Source organism: Felis catus, chromosome A1 (assembly GCF_018350175.1).
Source record: "Felis catus isolate Fca126 chromosome A1, F.catus_Fca126_mat1.0, whole genome shotgun sequence".
NCBI classification, from domain to species: domain Eukaryota; kingdom Metazoa; phylum Chordata; class Mammalia; order Carnivora; family Felidae; genus Felis; species Felis catus.
The window spans coordinates 111,718,475-111,745,624 of record NC_058368.1 but is presented as its reverse complement, the minus strand read 5'-3'; the positions used below and the strand labels follow the sequence as shown (position 1 = coordinate 111,745,624).

The window sequence follows — 27,150 nt, the reverse complement described above, 5'->3', positions numbered from 1 at the left end:
TATCACAGTGTCATAGGACATTATTATTATTTCTATCTGGGTTCCCATTTCAATTTCTTTTTTTTTTTTTTAATTTTTTAATGTTTAATTTTTGAGAGAGAGAAAGACTATGAGTGGGGGAGGGGTAGACAGGGAGGCAGACATAGAATCCAAAGCAGGCTCCAGGCTCTGAGCTGTCAGCACAGAGCCCGACGTGGGGCTCGAACCCACAAACCGCAAGATCATGACCTGAACCGAAGTCGGACACTTAACCGACTGAGCCACCCAGACGCCCCTCCCATTTCACTTTCCACCTAAAGGAAGTATCTTTACTTTCCACCTTGATCAACTGTCCAGTGCTCCCCTTTCCTTCCCTCCTCCTCCCGCTCATGACCCCACCGCAACCCCAAGCTCACACACCAGGGCCATGAGGTGTAGGTAACTGATGCTGCCGCTACAAACAAGGAACAAGAAATACCGAAATGCTTGCCACTTTTCAGGGGTTTGAGCATCACCACTCCCTGAGGAACTTGATATTTTTTGGCAGTGTGTTCACTTATAGCTCCTTCCAATGAGTCCAGAAAGATGGAAACGTGCAAGAGATATAAGGCACCGCTGCTCAGGGGGAAAGGCACTGATAGGCCACGCCACTGAAGACCACCAGGAAAGATGGTCCGTTTCCAGATTCCTAACCTGACCAACGGCAACTGAAGACCTCAACAGAGGCCTGGACTCCTGCTGTATCTGATTTCCCACCTCCACGGGCAGACAAAGGGTCTTCTTTTTTTTTTTTTTTTTTTTTTTCTTAAGGGAGAGAGAGACAGAGCATGAGCGGGGAAGGGGCAGAGAGAGAGGGAGGGAGACACAGAATCAGAAGCAGGCTCCAGACTCTGAGCTGTCAGCACAGAGCCCGAGGTGGGGCTTGAACTCAGAAGCATGAGATCATGACCTTAGCTGACATTGGATGCTCAACTGACTGAGCCACCCAGGCGCCCCTAGGGTGAGCACTTTAGATCCAGTCCCATCTCAGTGGATATTCTCACCACCCCAGCAAGGAATGGGTTATTCCCTCCTGATAGCCAAGGAGCAGGCTGGGGGCCAGAGACAGGCAGGGAGGTGTCCAGGGTGTCTCAGGGCTTGGGGTAGAGTTGGGGCAGAGCCAAGTCCTCTGTCCCCTGGACTCTTGGCCGGGGGAGGGACGTCGTAGCCCACACCACACGTCTCAGGAAGGCTAAGCCATTCCTTGTGCTGGCTGCTGGGCCAAGAGGTCATAGCTATGCCTCACAACACCCTAGCCAAGTTTTCCATAAAATCATCCAAAGCCAACAGGAGCTCCAGGAACCATCAGTCTGTAGTTGCGGCTCCCTCCCTGGCTGTGGGAACCTTCAGCTCCCTTGGGCCTGGGCTAAGTGCATGCTCCACACATGAAGGGAAAATGTACCAAAAGCTAATCCTTCTCCCCAGACAAGGCCCGTCCCTGGGGCAGCCCGCGTGGCGCTCGTGGCCAATTGAGATCTTAGCAGCCAACGGCAGTGCTCAGCGAGGGACTAAACAGACACAGACAGGCTGAGCTCCCCAAGGCATCCACTCGCCACTGCCCCACAGTGCCCCAGACACCAAAGACCCACAGCTGCACCCGTGTACAAATGCCTTAATCCCAGCTCAGCTGCATGAACACACGCACCTTTCACGTCCATGGTAGCAGGCGTAAGAGGCAAGCCACGGGCGAGATGCAGCTGGGTGTGAGGGCAAGCTGAGGGAGATGGGCCCTCCACCCCTCCCCATTTGCACAGGGCAGTGGGAGGTACATGACAGGAGCTGGGGGCTGGCCCAGGCCTCTCTGCCTCTAACAGAAGCCCGTTCAGCACCTGACCCGACAGCACAGAGCACAGGGATGAGAAATGGGCCCAGTTTCCGCCCCACCAAATCCTTCAGGATGACCACTGAAGCTGCGAAAAATCAATTTTCTGCAGCTTCTTCGGAAGCCAGGATTTATTTTCTGAGTGCACGGAGCCATTGGCTCAGATGTTTTCCATCAACTCCCTCCAGGCCTCCAGGCCACCAAGCATAGCCGGCTGCCTCCCTTCTTCTTTCTCCCTTGACACTCCAACCGACAACCAGAGCTGTACCTGTGACAACAGAAGGCCTCACTCAGGAAAACCAAGCCGGGTGCCAGGGGTCCGTCCTCAACAACACCAGTTCACCTTTCTGGAAAAACAAACCAAAGGAGAAAGCCCTTATACATACCCATGTGGGGAAGGGTGGAGAGGGCAGCAGAGCGCTGGACCTGAGGTTCGCAGGGCAGGAATGAGAACCACTAAGTGAGAATGACAGTGCTGCTGCTTCTCAGTGTCAGCCCCCCCTATTTCCTGAGGGCCTCCTGCTCAGGGCCTTGGGCCAGAGGTGTGTCCCCCCTCACCCATCTGAGCTGTAGGCTCTAACCCAAGAAGCTTCCAACTATGGCGACCACAGCAACCAGCATGGATTCACAGAGGCATGAGCCATGTCTGTCACACACACACACACCCACATTCAGCAAGGGACGGTGCCAACCTGGACAGGGTCCTGGGGGCACCAGGATCATGAATGATACTCTCCAGGAGACCCAGTGGGCCAGACAACCATCCTGAGGGACCGGGACCAGTTCTTTTCTCGAGGCTTCGAGCCTTATTGTCTTTCCACAGTCACTCTGGATAGATGCCAGCAGGAAAGGTTCTCAAGGTGTGGTCCCTGGACCAGCCACAATGTCAGCACCTGGGAAATAGGATGAAAGGTATTGGCAGGTCCCACCCCAGACTTCCTCAATCAGAAATCTGGCATGGAGCCAGGCAGCCTCTGTCTTAACAAGCCCTCTAGGTTATTCTGGTGCAGCTAAGCCTAGAGAACAACTCCTCTGGATGGCCATGCTGTCAGGGGCTGGATTTGGGGACAGGGTGCCATCAGCTACTCTGCTCTCCTTTGGTCCAATGTGCTGTGCCACCTCTTAGCTAGCAAGCCTCAGGGAACCTTGTGACCCCACCAACTACTCCTCTGCCTGGGTCTGGAGTCCTCCTGGGCTCCCATACTCCCAGAAGGCTGAGAAGCTACCCCATTGCTTGCCGGCATGCCCCAAACCCCAAGTACCCATTCTCACTGTTGATCAGTATCACATTTTTTATTCATATCCTAATTAAAATAATATTATACAACATCTAGTGACCACATCCCCATCTCAGGGGTCTTTGTACTTACTGCCCCCGAACCTAGAACTCTCTTCTCCCAATCAGCAGGCTTCACTCAGGTCTCTGAGCAATGTCACCTCTCCAGAGAGATCTGTCCTCCTCATCCTACCTAAGAGCCCCTCCTCATTGACTCTATCCCACTCCCCAGCTAACTTTTTCCTCATCCTCACCTAATGTTAAACCATAAATTTATTCACTGTTTGTGGATGGTTTTGCCTTTTGGTTTTGTGGAGTTTTTATTGTTTGGGGTTTTTTTGAGGGGTGGGGGGGAGGGGTCTATTACCCTCTCTAGATTACAAACTCCAGGAGGACAGGAATTTTACCGTTATGTTAACTGCTGTGCCGTAGTGCCTAGAATGTGCCGGGAACAGAGTCACACAGCAGAACTTCTATGATAGACTGGTCACTGAAGGCATACATGTATAGAAACAAACATTAGAGCCCTCCACGCCTATTTATCACTCCTGAATACCTATAAAGCCCAAGAAATTTTGGAAATTAAATACAAACAAAACTACCAACAAAATTGGATGACGTGCTGTGCCAAAGTCAAATTGCCCAGAATGGATTTAATAGGAGAAAGATGTAACCTCAGGCCAGCTCTTTTTCTGACTTTTGATGTAATTAATACCAACACAGAGACTGAATGTCTGCAGACAGAGGGAGGCAAACCAAGTGGCACTGATAACTTCAAGGCCTTGTTTGCAAGGACAACCAGCTGCATACAAAACTACAACTCTGCCATAATCCTACAGCACCAATGTCAATGAGGAATCGTGTGACAATTCTGCAGAGCTAGCCCCTTCCCTTAAAGCCACGTGAGCCTTATGGCAATACTAATACCTGCCCTAAATAAACTCTTAACCCCCTCATCTTCATTCCTTTTTTTTAATATTTATTTTTGAGAGAGAGCACATGCACACACACACACACACACACACACACACACACACACACACGAGCGGAGGAGGGGCAGAGAAAGAGACAAACACACAGGATCCGAAGCAGGCTCCAGGCTCTGCACTGACAGCAGAGAGCCTGACGCAGGGCTTGAACTCCGAAACCCTGAGATCATGGAGCCAAAGTTGGATGCTTAACTGATTCAGCCACCCAGGCACCTCTGAACTATTAAAGTTCTAATCTCAGCAGTGTTCATGTGGAACTTCAAATCAGTTCAGTGGATTCACACGTTTTGAAACAGTTCCGTAATTTTGGCATCAGCAAGGGCTTTCCCGGGATGAAGACATAACGGGTGCCAAAGGTTTATTTAAAAATTTACAAGAGAACAACTTACACTTGAGAACATTATACCCACTCTCTCCAGTTTGGGTTCCGTCTCCCCTGCCAATATGGACAAGAGCACCGTGACTCTGTTTTATGGAGGAACTCTAAGTCCCAGGCTGCCCAGACGGGTGGTTGCCTGCAGGGGGAGGCTTTCTGCAATGGGGCCAGACCCTGGCACCCTGCCCCAATGCCCTCCTGAGCTGACACCCATCAGTGGAGGCAGTGCCAAGACTAGCCACTGCTGAGGTCACACAGCAGGGTCATCTGGCCAGTGGGTCAGCTTGTCCAATCTGCCTGCACACAGGCCCCCAGCGTAACCATGGGACTCAGTGGTTTCTCCTAAGGCTGAGACTCCCTGGGGCATCAGACTGAAGCCAAAACAAGCCTCCTTTTCATTCAGGCCTTCCATCACCCTCAGTCTCTCCAGATGCTCAAGACAGTCTTCAGTACAGACGCCGTGCAGGGAGGAAAATCTCTCCTCAGCCTGTCCCTCATGCTGAAGGAGGCAGTTCTCACAGAATCTCTCCAAGATTCCAGCTACAAGACTACATCTCAGGCTGCTGTCTGTGTGACCCAAGGGCCAGCCCCTTACCCTCCTCAAGGTGTCTCTCTCTCTCTCTCTCTCTCTCTCTCTCTCTCTCTCTCTCTCTCTCTCTCTCTCACACACACACACACACACACACACACACACACACACACACACGGCCTCCACTCTGGCAAATGTAGCCTCCTGCCCTGAAGGTCCCCAAGAGAAGGAGGGAGTGCCCTGTTTGCCGAGAAAGCATCGCCCTGTGTCAGTCACCTCTGCTCACGGCTCAGGTGTGAGGATGGAGCCAGGGACTGACGGAGACAAAGGCCTGGCAGTCCCACCAAGCTGGACGCAGCACTCAGGGCAACCCAGGGCATGGTGTCCGTGGGTAAGAACAGGCCTGGGAACCATTCATCAACCTGAGGCAGCACCACCCCCCCTCCAGGGAGACACCACCCCTTCCAGGGGCCCCCAAGATGTAGCTCCATAGCCACCTCCCCCTCGTCTGACTTCAGGGAGCCTTCTGTCCTCTTCCATGCTGCCAGGGCCCCCAGCAGGCCCACAAGAAGGCCCTGATCTTCAGCTCCAATAGCCCCAGAAAGGAAGTTGGGGTCCCTGGAGGAAGAGGGGCTTGTCCACGTCCCCTACCAACCTAGCCCCATTTTTGATGAGAGAGAACTCAGGGCCTTCCCAGAAACCCATTCCAGTTAGTAGCTACATTCTTTTCGCATATCTTTACTAAAAAGTCTCTGAGGAAACTGCTTGACAATTACAGCCATTACAAGAAGGGGGATTCAGAAGTGACAAGTGTAAGCAGCCTGGTCAAGCCACCCACCCCATGGGGCATCTTCCCCACCAGCTGAACGCCGGTGGGGGAGCCGACTCAGGGCCCAGCCCCATGGGTGAGGACAGAGGATCGTCAGCTGTGACCCTCCAGTGACCCCAGTAGGTTCGAGGGCAGGCTGGTTCCTGCCTCGTCCTACCCAAAGCCACAGTGAGAGGCAAAGGCGCAGTGAGGGAGGGGTAGGGCTTTGATATCATCCACCTCGACCCACAGGCACCTCAAAGAGGTTGTGAAGGAAGGGGCCTTGGAAAGGAGCACGTGGGCCAACAGAACATTTGAGAGGCAGGATGTTGAACTGGACCTTTGGGGGGGATCGTCAACCAGCACATGGATTGGCCACCCCTCTCTGTTAGCAGCTTCCCCCAGGGCACCCTGCTGGGCTACTACCTACCATCAGTGCTCACAACAATGTTAGAAAGCACGGATCATTCCCAATTAGCAGATGTGCTGAGGCTCAGAGGTGGGTCTCAATTTGCTTAATAATTTAATGGCTTGTAAGTCGCTTGCCCAAGGTGCCAGTCAGCAGGTGGCAGCGAGCTCTCAAGTCATTCCGTGTACCTGAGCCCAGCCCCCCTCCCACAGTGGCCAAAGCAGCTCCTCCTCAGACCTCGACCAGCTGAGCGAGAAGAACTGAGCTGGCTCCAGCGCCGTGGCCGCTGCCTGAAGCAGCCCTCTCCCATGCCTGGGTCAGACACAGTGTGGCCTCACCCTCGCCTGGCCTGCCCCACCCTAGCAGAAGTTCATACACGCTTTGCATCTGTTCCCTCCCCACCTTCCTGAAGCACATCTCTGGCATTATCACCTACCTGCTCCGAAACCTTCCATGGCTCCCTATTTTCACAGACTAGACCCCGGGCAGGCCAGTCATTAAAGGCCTTCTGTGATTAGACAGCAGCCTCCCTGGACACCTTTTGGGGACCCTCTCCTACACAGACACTACCTCCCACTCAGATGAGACTAGCCACTGAACTCCTTGCATGGTCTGTCTCTAGGTCCCCACAACTTCAAGTGTGTGCAAACCCAGGTCCGCTGCCCAGAGCAGCTGAGTGTGCCAAAGTTTTGGGGGAGCTCTTCAGCCTGGGGAGGGCTGTGCATGGTCCAGCACTCCTCAGAGCTGGGAGCGGGTATGGAGGGGACTCAGTGTGTGCATGGCAGGTCACCAACCTAGGCCAAGGGCACTCCCCAAAGGACTCCAGAGACTGCCTGCGCCCTGGCGGGGTGTCCCCACCAGGTTGGCCTCCTTTGGCAGCTGCCCCAGAGGCCCAGCACTGCTGAGTCATCCCTCTCCCAGGACCATGATGCCCTCTCGGTCCTGCACAAAGCACCACGGCTGCCACAGCTCTTGCGCAACTTGGCACCGACCTGCTGTGTACCTGGGGATTTCTCCAGGGCCACGCCCAGGGCAGGCAGCCACACATGCGTACCACACACTTGGAGAATGGTGGCCTGGTGCCCCAGGCTCTGAAGAGACCTCTGCTGACCTCCAAGGGTTCTGGGGAATAAGCACCCTGCCCCGGCAGAGGCCTCTTCTGGCAGCAGGCAGCAGACTAGCCTCCCAGCACGCTCACATCTGGCCCATCCCATGGTACTTCCTGAAGCCGCTGAGGACGCGGAAGCATGCCCGCCAGGCGCCAGGCGGACATAGCATAGCCTGAGCTCTCGCTCTACCACTGGCTCAGAGTGACTCTGGCAAAGTTCTTGCTCCTCTCAGACCCCCGTATCTTCACATGAAATGCAAGCAGGGACTAGACTGCGATTTCCCAGCTTTGTTCCCTGGAAGCCCCGGGGGACACGCTGTGGCCTGAAAGTCTACCACGGCTGAGCCTCCTGTCCCTGCTGCGTAACTCTGGGCAGGTGTTTCCCCTTCACAAGACAGAATTCCAGCCTCACCCTTTCTTCCCACTGAGATATGGGCTCCTGAGGAGCTACAGAATGAGAGACCTGGGCCAGAGGTCCGAGGTCCCTCCGACCTGAGCAGGTCAGGGCAGGGTCAGCAAGGGGGGTCGGGCAAGAATGAAAGCCAGCCAGTCAGTATGTAGCTCTGACCCCATGAATGAGGGAACCACATGATAACAGGCCTCTGGAGCCAGGTACCAGGCCTCCAGCAGACAGTGGCCTTGGAATCAGGTTTGGAAGTCCCTGAAAGCTCAGGGGTCGGGGGCCCAGACAGGCAGAGACTGAGTTGGAAGGTCGCTGGGCATCAGATTTGGCCGTCTGACCCAAGAGCAAGATGGGGGGAAGATACACACCCCACCCACCGGGAGGCTTCTCCTGCCCCCTTGTCTCTTCCCAGAGATCAGTCAGGAGCCAGTCAAGGCAGCAAAGCCCACAGCCAAGGCCCAGTAAGCCATCACAGTGACCTGGTTACAGAGCTGCAAGACGAGCAGGGGACAGTGAGGTGATGCAAAGACCAGCAGTAGCAAGAGAAAGCCAGCACCAACCCCAGGGCTGGAGGAAAACTAGGAGGAAGCGCTTCCAGAGCCCAGAAGCCAGGGCTGTTGGGGAGGAGGCCTCGTCAGGCTGAGGAAGCCAGACTGTGAGGAGACGTGAGACAGTGACATCAGAGCCACAGAGGAGACACTGCTGCTGGATTCCCAAGCCAGAGAGGGGCGGGGGTGGGGGGGGGGGAGAAGTGCCCCTTCCTCTCCCCTCCTCCTGCCCCTCCATTCTCCTGTTGGTGCATCCAACGGGCCAGACCTAACCAAAACCCATTGCCGAGGAGAGCTGGGAATTGTAGTTTGCGGGGCCAGGCCCTGTGTACAGAGCCAGGCAGGGAACAGATCTGACAAGTAAGGGGCAGATGATTGCCACAAACACACCCTCAGACACTGCCCGAAGGGCCCCTTCACTTCCAGATGCTGCCCACACTTCAAAGTTCAGCTAGAACCACTTTCCCTCAGGAAGCCTTGACTGCTGGTTCTGGGCCAGCGCTGCTCTGTCTGTCTGGCCACACTCCCCTGGCCTCGGTCTCCTTGACCACCCGGGTCAGGGCAGAAGGCCTTTGTGGATCCCTCCCCAGGCCCAACGAGGTCCCAGCAGCTCAGCGGGCCTCTGTCACAGCTGAGCACAAACTCTGATGTGCCCTTTGGCCCTGAACTCCCCAACTGGGTTTAGTTCCAAGACCATCTTTTTTTCCCAAATGAAAATTCCCAGGTCATGTCTTGGGGGAATGTTGTTGCTGCTGCTGTTAAATCACTGGACTGGACCGTGTAGAAGAAGGCCCAGCACTCCCGTGTGAAACTGCTCACAGCCCAGCCTGACCTCGGAGGGGAAAAGGGAGATGGGGCGCTGAGGTCTCACTGCCTCCAAAAGCCTCCCACGGAGACACACATGTTTGGAGCGAGAGACCCACGAGGTTTCCGACAGAAGCAAAGACATCAGCTACACCGAATGGATCTGGCCCTTCCTTTCCAGGGACCCCACCCGCTGTCTGCCCTAGGTCCCGGCCCCTCCAGCTCCAGGGATCGGCACTGGCCTCCCCCAGGTGGCCATCTTCTCCAGCCTCTTTTCCCACCACTAGACAACCCTCAGAGTTGCATTTTGATAAAAAGCTCTGACAGAGTCATCTCCTCTCTTACTGTCTCCCAGATAAACCCCAAACACCAGCACCACGGACATGCGGCCACTGCAAGTGCTGAGGGCAGCTCCTGATGGCTCAGGAGAACTCAGTGCTCACTGCCATCACCCTGGCAACTCGAAGCTGGCCAAGGTGGAAACATTCATACCATGGGCATCAGCAAACACCTCACATCAGGGCCTTCTGCTTGCTCCTTTTCTTTCCTTTCCCCCCACCCCTCCAGAGACCTGGTTGGTAAACAGTCCCAGCACACCACTGAGGACTTTGACATTCTGGGCATACATAGCCACCACCACCAGCAGCACCAGCCTCACACTGTGCCACCTCCACCCTCCCACCCTTCCCCTCCGGCTGGTCACCCAGGTGAAGGACCTCCACAGGTCCTCCCAGGCCTTCTTGCCATAGCTCACACTTGCCCCCAGCTGCTAGGGGAGTGAGCAAGGGCAGGCTTCTGTCTTGAGTTCCGATCCAGTTGTATGACCTGGCCAAGTCATCTCCCCTTTCTGTTCCATCACCAATAAAAGGCAGAACGTAGCACTGGGCCATCATGAGCATGAAGTAACAGCATGGATGTTGAAAGCTTAGCATGGCGCATGCTCTATGGATGTGCTCAGAAACAACAGTGCCCCGTTCCCTGCTGCCAGAAATTCACCAGTGCCTTAAGGTTCAATCTAAATCCTACCTCCTTGGTGAAGCCAGACCTGTGAACCCAGCAGAAATCTCCTGTTGACTTTTAGCCGCCCGCTCCTGGTGACCATAGCTCTCTGACACAAGACAAGAGACCAGAGACCCCTGTGAGGGCAGAGCAGGCAGCCGGGGTGGCCGGGGGTGGGCGCAGAGGGTGCATGATGATTTACACACAGTTCCAATGGGAAGCAGGATTACATGAGCACTCCAGCCAAGTCCTCTCCGTGTCCTCACCTCCAGATCAGGGAAATATATGCTCCCTACCTTTCTTTATGTGTGTATGTATATACATCTATATATACATATACATATATATATATATATATATGATTTATTTATGTGTTTTTGACAGAGAAAGAGTGAGGGGGGGCACAAGCAGGGAGGGGTGAAGAGAGAGAGGGAGACACAGAATCTGAAGCAGGCCCCAGGCTCTGAGCTGTCAGCACAGAGCCCAACACGGGGCTCGAACTCACGAACCGTGAGATCATGACCTGAGCCAAAGTCAGACACTTAACCGACTAAGCCACCCAGGAGCCCCTGCTCCCTCCTTTTCTAAGAGCCCCTCTTCCAGATAAAAAAGCTCCCTCCTTCTTGCCTCACAGGCACCTGACCAACAGTAACAGGAAGTAAAAGCAACTTGTGGGCACATGGCCTCATGCGAACTCACCATGAATCAGCCACAAAGAGCTCACCCCCAACTTCCAACCCATTTGCAAAGCCGAGAAAAACCTCTAGAAGATGTACGCCCACCAGCCCAGCCCAGATGCTGCCAGCTGGCCAGCTCACAGGAGCTCTGCCCTCTGCAGCAAAGGCAATGTCACGGTCACCACTTGGCCCCTGCTGGCTCTAGCCAAGGCACTGACCAAGTTGAGAGGCACTACTGTGAGCCTTCTCAGGAGGTCAAGACCCATGGCTGGACAATGCCCACTTGGCTTTCTACTCGGGGTAGGTCAAGGCAGCACCTCCACTTTCCTGTGAAGGGCTCAGCAGACCCCCAGAGGCTGATTATTAGATGCTATTCTAATAATTTAAATTAGAATAGTTCTAATTAGAATAATTGGAAGTGATTATTCATCACTTACCAGTTGTGGCCTTGACTAAGTTACTAACCCCCCTGAGTCTCAGTGTCCTGCTCTAGAGAGTGGGGACAATAATACTACCTCTGCCTAAGTAGTTATAAGCAAACAAGTGCTTGTAAGCAATGTCAGGCACACAGGAAGCACTTAATACGTGTTAGCTATTATCATTTATCACTCCCGTTTTGCAAAGGAAGAAAGTGAGCTTTAAAAGGGAACCTAGGTAGACCCAATTTGGAATTTTTGTTCTGAGGCCCTACAGGATCAAATTTCTAAAGGAAATCCTGTAACTGAGCATAAATCTGAAACCTCCAGAAGAGACGAGAGCACCATATTCTCCTTCGCCCCAAGCAAGGACAGCAGAACAGGGGGTCACCAACAGTGACTGTTCAGAGCCCAGTGCTGCGTACCCTTGTTGCTGTAAAGGTTCAGCAAAGCCCTGCCCAAATCCATGTGTAAAGTGTAAACTGCAGAATCTCAGATTCACAAGGGACTTTAAGGACCATCCAGGTCTGCTCTATAGCTGGGCACAGATTCCCTCATAACCTAAGCCAGGATAGCGCTTGAACACCTCCAGTGATGGGGAACTCAGTACCTGTAGAGGCCACATAGTCCACTGCAGATGCACCTGAGGGAAGGGGAAGGGGAAATAAACAAAGGGGCCAGTGGAGCCTGGGTGATGAAGGCCGATTCGGCCAACTTCTCACATGATCCTGAGGTAGGTCCAGCCTCCCACCTCCCAGCCACTGCCCCCTGCCTGAGAAGTCCCATCCTCCAGGGAACTGAGAGCACCTCTGGGAAGCCGGGCTGGGGTGGGAAGACAGAGAAACAAGCCAAGCCACAAACCAACTGGTTCCACACCACTAGGCAATAGTAAAGAAAATAGGATGGCCCCAGGCTGGGCCCAGCAGCAGCAGCACCAGCAACAGCGGCCAGGGAAATCAAAATGTCCCGGATAATGAGCCGAATTCTTGCTGAGACACCAGCTAATGAAAGGAGCACAGGAAGCCCCATATCAAGGGCCCAAACTGTTTATACAAGTGTTAAAAATACATCTCAAAAGAAAACAGGGAAGCCCGAGGAAAACCCTCTGCCGCCCTTGGAAAATGATTTCTGAAAAGCACGTTAATTTGTTTTCCGAAAGGTGTTTGAAGTCTCTCGGTGCACCCCTTGGGCAACTTTAATTCCTCCTCATAATCCCTATTAAACCTGATGCTCACTAGCAGAGCTCGCTTAGGGGATTATGATTTTTATCCTTAATTATACAGATACATATTTGGGTCCATGTGTGTTCCCAGGTTTCTATGTAAATTAAAAAGGCACTGTCAGCCACACTCCTTCAAAATGCCCCAAATAGCCTGGGCTTCATTACAGCACTAAGAAGGTTTAAAATCAAGTTTAAAGGGTCAGAAGAGTATAATTTTTTTAAATTAATTTTCAAAGCCTTGTAACCTTACAGAGACTCAGAGATGAATGGGTTCGTGGGGAAGGGTGAAAAACCAAGCATGAACAGCTGAGCCTTGGGGGAGCAGGCGTGGGGGTGGGGGGGCACCTTGGCCTGAGCATGGCAGAGGGGGCAGGACCCCCCAGGCAACCAGCTCCACAGCCCCAGCAGGGGTTCAGCAGGGGACATGGGAATGCGAGGGATAATTACCACCACCACCATCGTCACCAGCAGCAAGCTCTTCTTCTTGAACACCTACTATGTGCCAGCTGTTGGATTAAACTCTTTGCACATTTCGGCTCAGTAAGTTCAATGGCCCCCTAAGGAGGACACCATGACTATCTCCAGTTTTCAGATGAAGAAACTGAGGCATGGGAAGGTCAAGTGACTTCCCTAAGGTCCCACTGAACAAATAGTAGGGGAAAAAATAACATATTAATCGTTATGATGATGCTATTGGTTGAGTGCTGATAATGTGCCAGGCACCGTTTATGTGTGTCAGCTCAATTAACCAGCATCAATAACCAGGGAGTTAAGTCCTATTAACCTGACCTTACAGATGAGGAAACTGAGGTCAGAGAGGCTTCTAAAAATCTGCCAAAGGTTGTACAACTAGCAAGGACCTCTAATTTGAATCCAGGGGAGTGAGACTCTGGAACCCAAACCCTCAATCTCTTCTCTCTCCACAAACCAAAGGCCTGCTCCCTAGCTGCAGAGGACTTCACAACAATGGCACCCAAGACATGACAAGGCAGCATCCCTCCCAGGGGTGATGAAAGTACGTCCCTCCCAGGTCTCTGGAGGCCTAGTGACCAGAGGTGTATCTGGGTCCTGGATCTTGAGGGCCCCAGCAGCCCAATCAGGGGAAAAGGCACTGTGGACTAAGGTAATCCCGGAGGCTCCCTGGAGGAAGGAGATAAGAGGCTGGAGGAGAATGGGCTGAAACATGGAAGGCCATAAAAGGGGGTAAAGCAGGATGCCCCAGGGGGAAAGGACAAGTATCCTCTGAGGCATTTTGCTGGAGACATCAGGAGGCAGATGGGGAATCAAAAGGTTGAGGAGAGAGGTCTGCTCTGGGCACAGACATCTGGGGGTCAGAGAACCATAGGGATTCTTCCACCGACTCCACACTCTCTGCCTTCCCTACAGTGACTGGGCCTGAAGAAAGTACACTTGCTCTTATTCACCACCCACTCCTGCTTTTGCACACCAAGTCCCACCTCCCAAACCCTGGCAGGGATGTGGCTCCTATCAGTGTCCCCTCTCCCCTAAGAACCATCAGCTCCTCCCATCCGCATCACCATACAGCATACAAATTTGCTGGAATGTCTCCTGTGTCTCGAAAATGCTGCCTTGACTCATACATCCCCTTCAAGCTGCCACCCCGATTTTCCGCTTCGTATTTTGGCAAAACGACTCAAGAGCTGTGTGGCCTATCCATGGGCACATGCCTGGCACATCGTCATCCATGGCACCCTGTCTTCTCTGCCCTGACCGGGCAGGATTCATCACTGCGTCCCCACCTGACATCGGCCATTCCCCCAAGTCCTTCTTTCCTCCTGACTTCCAGAATGCCACACGCCCATGGCTGTACCTTCCCAGGCACCCCTGCTGGCCGGTTCCCCCCACATCTATGGGCTGCACAGTCACAGCATTCACTCTGTGAACCCCTTTTCTCCTCTCCTCTGCCGACCACCTCCTCCCGGTGTCTGACTGTAAATGCCACCACCAAGCCAGCGACAGTGGGTATCGATTTCCAGCCCGACCCTCCTCGTGGCTCCACGCTCACAACAGCCACCTTGACAGCGGCACTTATATGAGTGATAGGGCTCTCGAACTTACCAAGTCCCAAGCCACACCCCCAACTGCCTCTCACCTGAGCCTGCTCTTCCTCCTCTCCCCATCTCAGGAATGGCTGTGGGGCTGAGGGAAGGAGCGAAATTGGGAGTAATCCTCGGCTCGGACAACGCCGCGATGGAGTGCCAACCCAAGGGAAAATCCTAGTACCTCTACCTTCAAAACGTACCCTGATGCCCCACTTCTCTGCCCACACAGCGCCCTGCTAGCCTACAGCACCATCCTTTTGCGCCTACACTCCTGTACTAGCCTAACCGATCTCCTGTCTTCACTTTAGCTCCCTGCAATCCACGGTCCATTCTGTGGTCAGAGGGATTTTTTTAGAACACAAATCCAATCACACCACCACTATCACCACCGGAGCTTCCCATTATACTTGGAATCGTATCCAAACTCCCAGACATTACCCTGTATAGCCCCATAAGGTCTACACTCTCCCTCGCCTGTACCCTCATTTACCGCTCTCTTCTTGGTTCCTAAATCCAACTGCATTGTCCATGCTACATCTTCAACACACCAGGATTATTCCAACCCTTTGCACTTGTGGGTTCATCTGCCTGTAATGCTTTTCCCTGATTTTCTCACAGCTGACCCCTTGGTACACAGATCTCCACTGAACTGTCCCCTCCTCGGGGACACTGTCCCTAACCACCCAGTTTAAAAGAGTTCACCATCACATCACCCAATTTTAATGTTCTACAGTGTATATGTCACAACTGACAACTTTTCGTATTTATTTATATATGTTTGTGCTGTGTCCCTCACCAGAATATGAGCCCTGGGAGCCAGGGACTTCATCTGTCATGCTTACTGCAGTATCTCCAGCATTTAGCACAGTCCCTGGTGCAGACGTGATGCTCAGTCACCATGATGTGAAGGATCGCCTCTTCCCATCTCCCCATCTCTCCGCCCACCACCCACCCAACCTCCCCCAAGACCCTGGCCTTTCCCATGAGGCCCAGCATCCATATGGTGGCGATCAATGTCCTTATTATGTCAGAGTTAATGGGTGACAGAGAAGGGGAGAAAGAATCATAGCCTGGGCCAACGCTCCACCTCTCCCCTGCCCGAGCTGCCCTGGGCCACACCTGCCCTGGGCCTGGGGACTACCCGCCAAGCCGGCAGCCTTATGCTCAGAAGCACCAGCTCTGGAGTCACACAGGCAGGGCCCATATGTTACAGCCAAGGGCCTTTCACCTCTCCCAAGACAATAAGATCAATTGCAGGTGGGGGGCAGAGGTGAACACCACAGAGGCTTTTTAGGGAGCTGAAAGTACTCTATACAATATGATAACGGAGGATACGTGTTATCACAGGTTTGTCCAAACCCAGAGAATGGACAACACCAAGAGCGAACCCTAATGCAAACAGTGGACTTTGGGTGATCATCATGGGTCAGTGAATGTTCATCGGTTGTCACAAAGGTCCCACCCTGATCAGGGAGGTGGATAACAGGGGAGACTATGCCTCTGGGGGGTGGGGGTGGTATGGGGGAGCTCTCTGGATCTTCCCCTCAAATCTGATGTGAACATAAAACTGCTCAGAAAACTACAGTCTGGTACAACAAAACCAAACAATGAAACAGCACCACGCCTGGCCCCCAGGGCTGCCTTCTGATTCACATCTGGCAAAACGTGCCTATGCCTCCTTATGCCTTCAGTCTACCAAGCAGCCAGACCCAACCTTGACGCTGTGAACTCACTACGCCATGGTGAGAACACTAAGCTACGCGTAATGCCTGCCCAGCACGAGCTGTAATTACAGCCACACTGACAAACCTCTGGTCCACTCAGCCCCTGACTCCAGACAGAGTGAGGGGCTGAGCCCCACAGCCTAGTTACTTGACAGGGTACACCTGGGCCACGGCAGAACGTCCAGCTCAGAACAGTCCCCAAGGCCAGCACTGGCCCTTGGATTTGCATCAAGATATCTTGGCCTGGATGCCCTTTCCAGCAACTGCGGCGATCAATGCCAGCCCAACCCACCCCCACGGTGCTTCCAGGCTGCAAAATCACTGGCTCATGCCACCCTGCCACCTTGTGAGTGGCCCGGTGGAGAAAGAAGAATGGGAACTACAGACCTCTCTTTACAGACAGGGCCACTAAGACCCAAAGACAGGCAGGACTCGCCCAAAGCCACACAGAGAGTTAGGTACAAGAAACCAGGAAATCCAAAGGCCTGCCTCCTACTTCCACGTTCTTTCAACCCCAACGTCCCGAATGGGTTAAAAACAACAACAACAACAACAGTAAGGATGAACTTATCATCATCTCACTACTCCTTATAAATCTCTACTAGTACCAACACAACTGAAAACACCTCACGCTTGTCTGGGCCTTCATGAAATGCCATCTTTATCATTATTTTCCACTCTAATTTATTATCCGGGCTCCCCCGTGAGCCTATCAGGTTGGTATTGACTTCACATTGTACAGAGTTTGAGCTGAGGCCCAGCAAGGCGCGTGGCCCACTCACGGTCACGTGGAGCAGGGGCCAGGTCTCTTGACCCCCATCCCAGGGCGCCATGCTCTCTGTCCACCAGCCCCCAGACCTAAATGAAATTCCCACCTCACATTTCTTACCAATTACCTGTCGTCAGAGGGGCGGCTCTGTCCCCTCCAGAATTCCTTCTTGCTGATTTCAGCCCACTGTCCTTGAGGTAACAGAGTCCATGCCTTTTGACCATGGGGGCTCTGAGAGTTCCCAGGAATGTAGCAAATATACCTGCCATCACGCCAACCTTCGATCGTGCCCAGATCACAGGCAATGATGCCTCCTAAGGGGTGAGGGGGGACACTGACCACAAAATCAAGTCCTGAGAAGCAGCCAGATGGCACAAGCAAGGGGCTAACGGACAAAAGGTACAGACCCAGCCCAACATTCTGGACAGGCCAGGACTCACCTGAGCATTATCTGTCCATCTGTCATCTGCCTACAGCAGCCAACATCTCAACCTGCTCGTTTCCACAGACGGCAGCGGGCCCAGAGCCTTCACTAAGCCCAAGCTTCACCCCAGGCCTTTAAGCCCAAGCACCACAGGCTTATAATCCCCATTTCCAGGCTTTTCTGTGGTCACAGGTCAAAGGCAAACACTTGGGAAACCTTCTCCTGTCTTTGGGAAGCAAGACAAGCCCAAGCCATGAGTGAAATGTGTAGACGATGGTCCAGGAAGCTGACCCTGGGCCGGCTGAGCCTGGCCCAACAGCACTCGGCAGAGGCACTGGGGGAACTCAAGAGACAAGGGGCTCGTTCTCAGGGGAGGACTTGAGCTGACCCTGGAGCAAGGGGACAAGGCAGGGAGATAAGAGTCTATAGATGTTTGGAAGGTGCAAACACCCAGGAAAGGCAGAATGACCTTGCCAAGCAGCCAAGTATTTTAAGACTTCAGGTAAAACTGCGACCATAATTCACTTACTGTCTATACATGAAAGTCTTGCCAAGGATGGAGGAGTTGTCTACACACTGGATCTACCAGTGTGTAGAGTAGACATGGGGGTGTCTGTCTGCCTACAAGGAGACTCACATGGGCAGTCTCCCTATCGGCCTAGGTGCTGGGCTCCTAGGAAGTGGGAGAAGAACTATCCGGAACACCTCCCAACAGGAAGGGGTTCTCACCACAACAGAACCTACCAGCAGAGAAGCCAGCACAACAAGGCTCCCAGAATCCTGAGCTGCTCACACAGATGGAAGAAGTGAGGCCCAGAGAGGGTCAGGGATCTGCCCCAGTCACACAGCACATGACCAGTGTAGGACCCTCCTCCATCAGCAAGGCCTTTGCACTTCTCAGTTTTCCCTGAGGCCCCTCCCAGGTTGCTCAGCTTATTAGGGAACAGCTAACAAGTGGCCCTTGAGTGTCTGTGACCTGAGCCCTATGCTTCACCAAGAGAGATTTCCTGGGAAAGGTTCCTCACTCCCCTAAACAAGGTCTCTCCAGGGCTGGCAGCACAGAGCAGGGCGCACGCCCAGAGAAAGGATAGGAAAATGGGTATAAAATTACTTAATAACGTCTGATTCACACAAAAAGGAAAGGAAAGTTCTCTCAACCGTGGAGATCCACTGGGAAAAGTCAAGGCAAGATGACCAAAGGTTTGATGGGTCTTTTAAAACTTTGGTCGAAATGTTTGCTCTTATTTTAAAAACTTCTTTGTCGCAGATAAAATTGTTCTCTAATTTGGTCATACATTTGGATTTCATTATTTTCAGAATGTATTCCAGACATCTAAAATTAAACAGATGTCATCAACCCCGTTTAGGCCTAAAAGACTTGTAACCAAACAGTGACTTCAACTCCGATGCAATACCGATTTGGAACACTGTGTTTTAGTCATTAAAAGTTTTAAAACTCTGCTCCATTTTTCTCATTTCCTATAATGAGATCTCTTCCCCCTCCTTGAAATACGCCAATTCTTCAAGGGTCAGTGGAAAGTCAAACCGGAGAGCAAAGCAAATTTAAATATGAAAAATGAAAGAGCGAAGTATGAAATCCTTTATCCACTGAAACCCTCACCGAGAAAGGCACCTCGGCTTCATTGCAGACGGGGGGAGATGGGAAGGGAGAGATACAGAAACAGTGCAAGCGCAGGAAGGGGATTTGGCTTCTAAAGCCTGAATTGTTTTATCGTTCCTTTTCTGACAGGGATTAGATTAGCGAGAATCCTCCAAGCCTGCTCAAGGCGTCCTGGGGACAGTTAAGAAAAGACAATTCTTTCTCTCCTCCGATCCTCATCTCTGAGTTCGCCCCCAAATGAATTTGTTAAATAACCAGGTCAGAGCCAAGTGCCTGTTTGAGATGCCCAGATTCGCGAGCAGGGGCACGTGGCCCCTGGGACATGCCTGCGGAGTGGGGGGAGGGGAATCTAGATCTGGGGTGTGGAAGTCGCATACTGGGGTCTGACCGTCTTCATTACATCAATTTCTTAAGGAAAGTGGAAAGAATAAAATAGAGAAGGGGACGAGAAGGGACAGACGCCAGAGAGGACCAGTGCCTCTCCCGTGGGACCTCCAACCCTTGGTCTGAACGGGGAGGCAGACCCCCCAGCAACCACTCTACAGAGCTGGGAAGCCCAAACCAAATGCCGCACTGCCTACTTGGCTCCTCACTCCAGATCTCAGCTCAGGCCCCACCTGGCAGACCCTTCCTTCCTGAGCCACCCAACAATGAAGAAAGCGAGGTGAGGAACGTCCAGAAACACTCAAACTGGACGCACACAGAGAGGCAGCACATTCTCCCCGTCCTCCTCCCTGCCCCCCAAATAACTCTGCGTGGAGCACTTCTGAGCAGAAAGACTTCTCCAAAGGTGGGAAATCAGCTTGCTTCTAAAGGCTGACACACCCTAGGACACACAGCCCCAAATCCTCGTTCCAGAGAAAGCTCTCAGGCCCTAGGCCCCAGGAAGGGCCATGGCCATGGCCACGGATCTGTTTTGGCAAGAACTGGCAGCATCCTTGTCAGGGTCTACTGTGTTCACCCCCGGAGGGGAAGCAGGCAGACAAAAGGACACAAACACAATGACCTTTATCAGAGGACAAAGTCAAGGGCCCCGGGGGGGGGGGGGAGACAGGGGGGACGGGCAGGAAAGAAAGCTGATGCCTTTGGAACACACGAATGGCCCACTCTGGCCTGGGGTTAGACCTGCTCAGTATGTTCCTAACATGAGAATCCACCCAAACAATCTTTCCAAAGCCAGCTGTCAGTTCATAGATGCCCTTACCTCCCAAGTCTTAGGCAAGTCAGCTTCCCCGGACCTTGCTTCTCTTGTCCGTACCTCCCAGATGATTTGTGAGCATTTACTCTCCATGACTGGCAAACAGCTTCAGCCCTGAACCAAACCTGGGTAGCTTAGTCCTGGCAGGCTATCCGATTGCTCTTCTGAGAAGGACTGCATTCTTGGGAGTTCATTAGGGATGTCTGCCTTTGCTGGGGAAGGAAAGAGAGAGAGAGAATTTAGTTCTCCTCCGTGCCAACCCAGGATCAACCCATCTTGTTTCACAGATGGGCAAACTAAGGCCCAGGGAAGTAAGGTGAACCTATGCACGAAGGTTACACATTAGAACAGAAGATATAGGTGCAGCTCGGTGGCTCAGTCGGTTGAGCGTCCGACTCCTGGTTTCGGCTCAGGTCATGATCTCGCAGTGCGTGGGTTTGAGCCCTGTGTCAGGCTCTGCGCTGACAGCTATGGAGCCTGCTTGGGATTCTCTGTCTTCCTCTTTCTCTCTGCCCCTCCCCCACTACCTCCCAGTCTCTCAAAAAAAAAAAAAAAAAAAAAGAAGATCAAGCATTTGAAAATCATACTAGAAGATTAGAATTTGCTAACTGGTATATTTCAACCCTCAGGCTTTCCTGGATTTGAACACTACCTTTGAGTGAGCCCCACACACCTGTAAGAGATGTATCGGGCAGGAGACTGAGTTCAGAAGATGAAGTCACGATTCAGCTTACACAGAGAGCCAGTGACAAAACCGGGATGAAAACCCAGGCCAACATTCCCAGGAGACCACCTGGACCATCAAGGTGGTATTTTCCCCCATCCATGCTGACCCGCTAGGGCTGCACAGGGGCTGAGAGAGGGTCTGTTGGCGGTAGGAGAGGATGCACAGAATTAGCTCTTCAACCCAATGGAAAGTTTGGAAACAGTGACAGTTCATTTATGGGAAATACCAAATGCCCTTTGCCTCACTTCTGAGACTGAGAGGCAGAACCAGGTGACTAAGAAGACCTCATCATCACCAGGGCCCCTTGACCTCACTCCCTCAAGGATTTTCTGGCCAGCTGATGCCACTCATTTCTCTAAAAGATGGCCGACAAAGTTCTTTCAGTACATACACTAACCTGAAGTCAGAGCAGGGACAAATTAGCTGGTCATCATTTGCTTTACCAAAGGATTGGTTTTTTTCTTTACCACAGGGTTCCTATAAAAAAACAAGAGCCCTTCCACAAGCAATTGCGTATAATCCCATTTGCAAAGACCATCCATGGATGGCACACCAGCCACACAAAAGCACGAAGCTACTGTAGGTCAGGGTTTGACAACTGCTCTGCATAAGGCATCGGGTGAATGGCTCATGTCTGGTCTCAACACTGAACCTCCTGCCCCAAAGGTGACCCAGGTGGTGAGAAAGGAGCACGACCAGAGAAAGGATGCCAGGGAATTAGGCATGGGCTCCAAGACAATCCCCAAAGGGGAGGCTGGGAAAGTCCTCGTCCTTGTCAAAACTGAGACATAAATACTCATTCCACAGGCGTGCCTACTGCATGCCCAACTTCATGCTAGACACCGGGTCAAACGCACAACAAAACCAACAGGACTCCTCTGTCCTAGAGCTTACAGTGTGCGTGTGCGGGGCTGTTGAGACAGCTGTCAATCAAACGGACATGCTCACGAATGCCTCCCTGCAAACTCAGCTAGGGACGCCACAGGAAAGGAATTCTGGCCTAGGAGAGCTTTTGCTGGTAGTGGTGGTGGCGGGGTTTTTGGTAATCTATTTTTGAGAGAGGTAGGGGAGGGGTAGAGAGAGAGGCAGAGAATTCCAAGCAGGCTCCACGCTATCCACGCAGAGCCTGACGCAGGACTCGAACCCATGAACTGTGAGATCACGACCTGAGCCGAAATCAAGTTTCGGAGGATTAACCAGGGGGGAGTCCAGAGGCTCCTAGCGGAGATTTTCGTAACAACACAGGAGCTAGTCTGAGGGTCAGGGGAGATTTTGCCAGAAGTAACCAATGAGTTAACATCTAAGGGGACAATTAACCTGGTAGACTGGGGTAGAGCAGAAAGGAGTCCAGGAAAAGGTGAGAGCGTGTGTCAGGGCCCTGGAGAGAAAGTAGTAAGTTTGAGGAAACGGGAGAAGGTGGCCAAAGTGCCTGGGAAGCAGAGGGCAAGGGGCATCATGACCACAGATAAGGGATCGTAGGTCATACAAAAGAGTTGGTCTTTATACAAAGGACAATGAGCTGCCACTGGAAGGCTAAAGCAGGCAAGTCCAAGAGTCAGTCTGTGTTTGGCAGAGCTGGCTCTGGGCCCTGCATGGAGAACGGTCCAACGGGGGGGGGCAAGATAAAAGTGGGTGGATGGCTAGGATGTTGCTGCAGCTGGGGAGGGGACAAAGGCAACTGGACTAGGGGGCAGCTGTGAAGATGGGCAGAAGTGGACAGAGTCAAGGGCTGTAGGACATCAAAGTAACAAGACTTCGGGCTGGATCGCCCCAGGGGCGGGAGACGGGGTGTGCTAGAGGGTGCCTCCCAGGGGCCCGGTTGTGTGAACAGATGGACAGAGACACGTGCCCTGAGCTCGGGAGCCCTGGAGGAGGTGCAAGGCGGTGTGCTGGAGGAGCAGGGTCAGAGTGTATCTCGAATTCCTCTGAAATGGCCACATGGAGACCTGGAGCACGCCGCTGAGGATATAAGTCCCAAGGGCAGATATGAGCACGTACAGCGATGTCGTCCCTTCCAAAAGCCGTTAAAGGACAAAGGCGGGGATGTTACCCCTCGCTCCTCAGCCCCTCTCACTTCCTCCTCCTGGATCTCCTTGCGAAGTGATTTCACAGGGAGATTGCAACATAGAGCCGCTTGCTGCGCAAGTCAGATGTCTTGCCTGAGCAGAATCTCAGTCTTTTCCCCCTAAAGAAAGAGCGAAAGAAAATAAGCTTCAGATCTGGTGAGGGGGATTAAGTGTAGACACACAGGAGGACTTCCTGGCTCTGAGGGGTTGACGATGGAATGCATTAGTAAGCAGGAGTCTGGGCACTCCTTCCCCTGAGGTCTGTGAGATTGGGGGTAGACTGCTGTCCCGTGGGGATGCCTGAAAGGGTTAGGGTAGGGACCGGACCTGACCAACAGCCACCACTCGCCGGGCCCAGGTGACTAAGCCCCAGTCACAGGAACCCTACACACCCGGGAACAATTGCTCCATTCACCAAGTCCTCCCCTTGTGCTGGTGCAGCGTCAGGGGCTTTGCCCACATTCCTTCCTGGGATTTGAATCTCTGACAGACACCAAAGCCCACTTCTCTTCTCCCTCATCTTCTATCCTATCCCCACTCTTCTTTTTTCTCCTCAAGTACGGCTGACATACAATACTGCATGGGTTTCAGTGTACGACAGAGTGATTCAACATTTATATACGTAATTCAGGGCTCACCACATAAGTACAGTTATCATCTGTCACTACACTAAATTAATACAATGTTACTGACTGCATTCCTTACGCTGTACTTTACCATCTCCACGATTTATTTATCTTATAACTAGAAGTCTGTACATCTTGATCCCCTTCAGCTATCTTTCCCATTGCTCCCCCCACCCCTCTCTCTTGCCTTTAATGAGAACAGGTGGTATTACAGGGCTCTTGGAAACAGGGCTCTTGACCTTGGTGATGTGGACCCCAGGCAGGGTAGACACTATGTATAACAGCATTTCGGGACCGACTATAATGTGTAAATATACAAACATAATAAATGTTGTAACAAATATATTAGATAACTGTATCCACAGAAGGAAAATTTGCTGCTCACTACCAGAAAAAAAAAAATGGGAGAAAAACATTGTAAGAAACGGAGCCCTGTACAAACAGACAAAAGATAAAGCATTGTACCTATTTTCAAGTGCACATATTTTAATGTTTGCCAAAGTGCCTTTCAGAAACACTGTAGCCATTTGGTCCCGACTGCCCCCCGTGACCCCTGGCTACCCCCAGCATTATGGGAGGGTTGATAACTACCTCCCATCCTCCCAAGAAATCTATACTTCTTCGTAAGAACATACCTATGTTCTTGATCTATCATATAATGTAAATAATGTAATTTCCCTATCTTTCATTTGCCTTTATTATATTCGAGGTTCCTTTCTAAAAATTAACTTTTAGTAACCTAGTTTACAGAGTCACTTAAATCCATAATTTAAAGCTAAAATCCAAGGATCCGTCACCTGCAAAGGCACCCCTTTGCAGGACTTTGCACTCTGCTCTCCATGGTTGACAACGTTTACCTTGCCTGATGAGCAGCAGGAGAGAAAACCTCCGAAGGGAAGGTCTGCCCTGGGCTCTGGGGCTCCTCAGACCAGGGGCTGGTGACCATGAGCCCTTCCAGAGCGCCCAGACTTCGCGTGGCCTCTGCCCCAGCCAACACCTGCTACCCTGCCTCCAGGGCCCTAGAGCCTGCTGGACCTTTGCTTCCGGAGGCCCAACCTCAGGGGAAGCGTGGCTCCGGACAAGAGAGCCACGGAAGAACCCAACACCCCCTTGACAGGCAGCTCCACCCTTATTCCAGGCCTTTCCCTGACCCAGTTCCCCATCACACAGATTCGCACACACACGAGCCCACCTTAGGTCTCCAAAAAAGCAACTGGTCACAAGGAGCCCATGCCACCCAAAGTGTGCACACAGGCCATACAGCGCAGAGCAGGGAAACTGAGCCGTCCGGAGTTTGAAGCCAATGGCATGCCTTCAAATCACACTTTTTTGCCCTTTACTCTCTAGTGTGGGAAAAGGGCACCAGGAAAAAGCTGAAATGCATGTAGCCATGTACCCCATAGTTGCAGAGGGGCCGGCTTAGGGATGGCCCTGCACTGTACCCTGTCCTTCCCTCTGTGTCACCCTGAGACTGTTGGTGGCTGCTGCAGGGTGACAAGACTGTCTAAAACAGCAGCAGGGACTGGTTTTGCTACAGCAGCTGCCCATGCATGGACTTCAGAGCTTACAGTCAGACACAGTCCATCCGTGGGCTGTGAGCAAGGTGCCCTCAGAAGGCGGCTTGCCCAGGCCAGGGCTGGGACACTGGTCACCAGGCTTCGCCATGAACCAAGCATGTGTTCCTTCCTGGAGACAGGGCCTCTGAAGCCCCTTTCTGACTCTGCAGCATTTTCTCTCCCCCTCCCCAGGTTGCCCAGCTCTGCAAACAAAGGCATGTTTGGGGGAAGAATGGTGCTCATATTTAATAACCCTCAAATCTGCCTCCACATGTGGCTATTGTTAGGTAGATTTAACCAGCAATTACTGAGGTACCTCCTTCCTCCTCAGCAACAATCTAGGCCCTTAATCCAGCTAAGACCCAGAGAGTTTAGGGTTGAGCTCAATGAGATGAAGGTACCAGCTTAGTCAGGGCCTGCTCCAGGCTGGGGGAGCTGGATGTGAGAGCACGACTCCCCAGAATCTACTCCTTCTTGCCAGCAAAAAAATAAGGGTGTGGGGTGCGGTGGAGTGGGGCAAGCAAAGAACAGACTACCTAAAGTCCCCGTGATAACTCAGCTTCCAGAGAATTCACATGGAGACCTAGCACAAACGTTTGGACTGAGAATCGAGAAAGAAAGCCAACATGCTCCTAGGAAGCCCCAAGAGCAGGCTGAGACTGGGGGAGGAGACCGGCCCCTCCTGGAACCCTGCAGTCCTGGCCCCTTATCTCAGCAGGAGACAATCCTAATAAAGCCTCAAGTTCGTAGTCAAGCTGCCTATGGTCTGGCCAGAGGAGAAGGTAAGCTTCCATAGGGGAACCATTGCTGCAGACACAGGACTGGAGCATAGGAAGAAGCCTAATGCTACACCTCAAGCAGGACGTTTGCATTTCCACCCTCTGACCCTTTGCTCCTGCTTGTTCCCCTGCCAGGCCTGCCCTGCCTTCTCTCCACTGTCCAGCTCCCTCCCTATAAGGCCCAGCATTAAGGTGCCCATTGCTTCCCGGGAGCTCAGCCCTCCGTGAGAGCACCCGTGCTATTTATACAGGCTTGGGGGACTCACAGCATGGACAATTTGTCCTCAAGGGCATCAGGAGAGGCAGAGAAAGAGGAAAGGCTGCTAGGCTGGGCTAGCTTGCATCAAACCAATTTCCACATTAAAAAGGAAGCCCTTTCACACAGCCCCATGGTCAGAGGAGGGAGGGAGCTCCCAGACCTCCCTGAGCCCCCGCTGGGAGCCCCCTTGCTGTAGGGACTATAGGATACCAAGTGGAGGCTACACAAATGAGTCTGCGGCCCCTCCTGGCCATGGAGGCCAACAACACTGTGACGGGTCAGCCCCCGTCCTGCTCCCGAGCCTCCCAAGTCTGGATTTTCTCATCCAACTTTTCTGTTTTACCACAAAACAGTAACAAAAACCATTTAGTGTCAATTACCATCTTGTATAAAGATCCAATTTTGGTCTCAAGAGGTACAGGGACGAGAGGCAGCATTTACTGAGAATTTCAGCCCTACCCGGCAGTCACCACATCAGGGGTCACAACTATCCTTACACAGAATCTATTAACAACGGCTTTGCACAGCACAGCCCTGGATTCGAATCGCAGCTTCAGCACCTCGTGTCTGTGTGACCCGGGGCAAGTTACTTCCTGCTCCGATCCTTAATTTCCTGAACAGCCAAGTGACAATTACAAGAATGGCAAGTTGAAGGGGTTGCCATGATGACTGAATTAAATAAGCTCCATGCAGTCATTCTCGAAGGGGGGACCTGGGGCCAAGAGCATCAAGGATCACCTGGGAACATGGGAGAAATGCAGATTCTCAGGCCCCACCTTAGACCTACTGAATGGGAACCTCTGAGGTGGGGCTTGTGCACACGCCCTCCAAGTGGCTGTGAGGCCCACTCACGTTTGGAATCACTGGCATACGCAGGGAAGTTGTTCAACAGCAAGCACCTGACGAGCAAGGAGTCGTCACCGCTCCAGGAATG

The 27,150-nt window shown here is 52.5% G+C and overlaps 1 long non-coding RNA gene across 5 annotated transcripts in view; it reads right to left on the bottom strand.

The window, feature by feature from the left end:
* LOC102900331 overlaps positions 1-27,150 on the bottom strand; it is a 222,301-nt gene that overhangs the window by 86,418 nt on the left and 108,733 nt on the right. For 2 of the 5 annotated variants that reach the window (XR_002158304.3, XR_006599095.1), the window contains exons 2-5: positions 22,929-23,115; positions 20,210-20,415; positions 2,533-2,733; positions 2,109-2,187 (exon numbers count right to left, since the gene is read on the bottom strand). This is a non-coding gene — a long non-coding RNA (uncharacterized LOC102900331). Of the gene's footprint in view, positions 1-987; positions 2,188-2,532; positions 2,734-20,209; positions 20,416-22,928; positions 23,116-27,150 lie in introns of those variants that run through there. The other 3 variants (XR_002742948.2, XR_006599088.1, XR_006599104.1) reach the window with 2 other exon arrangements.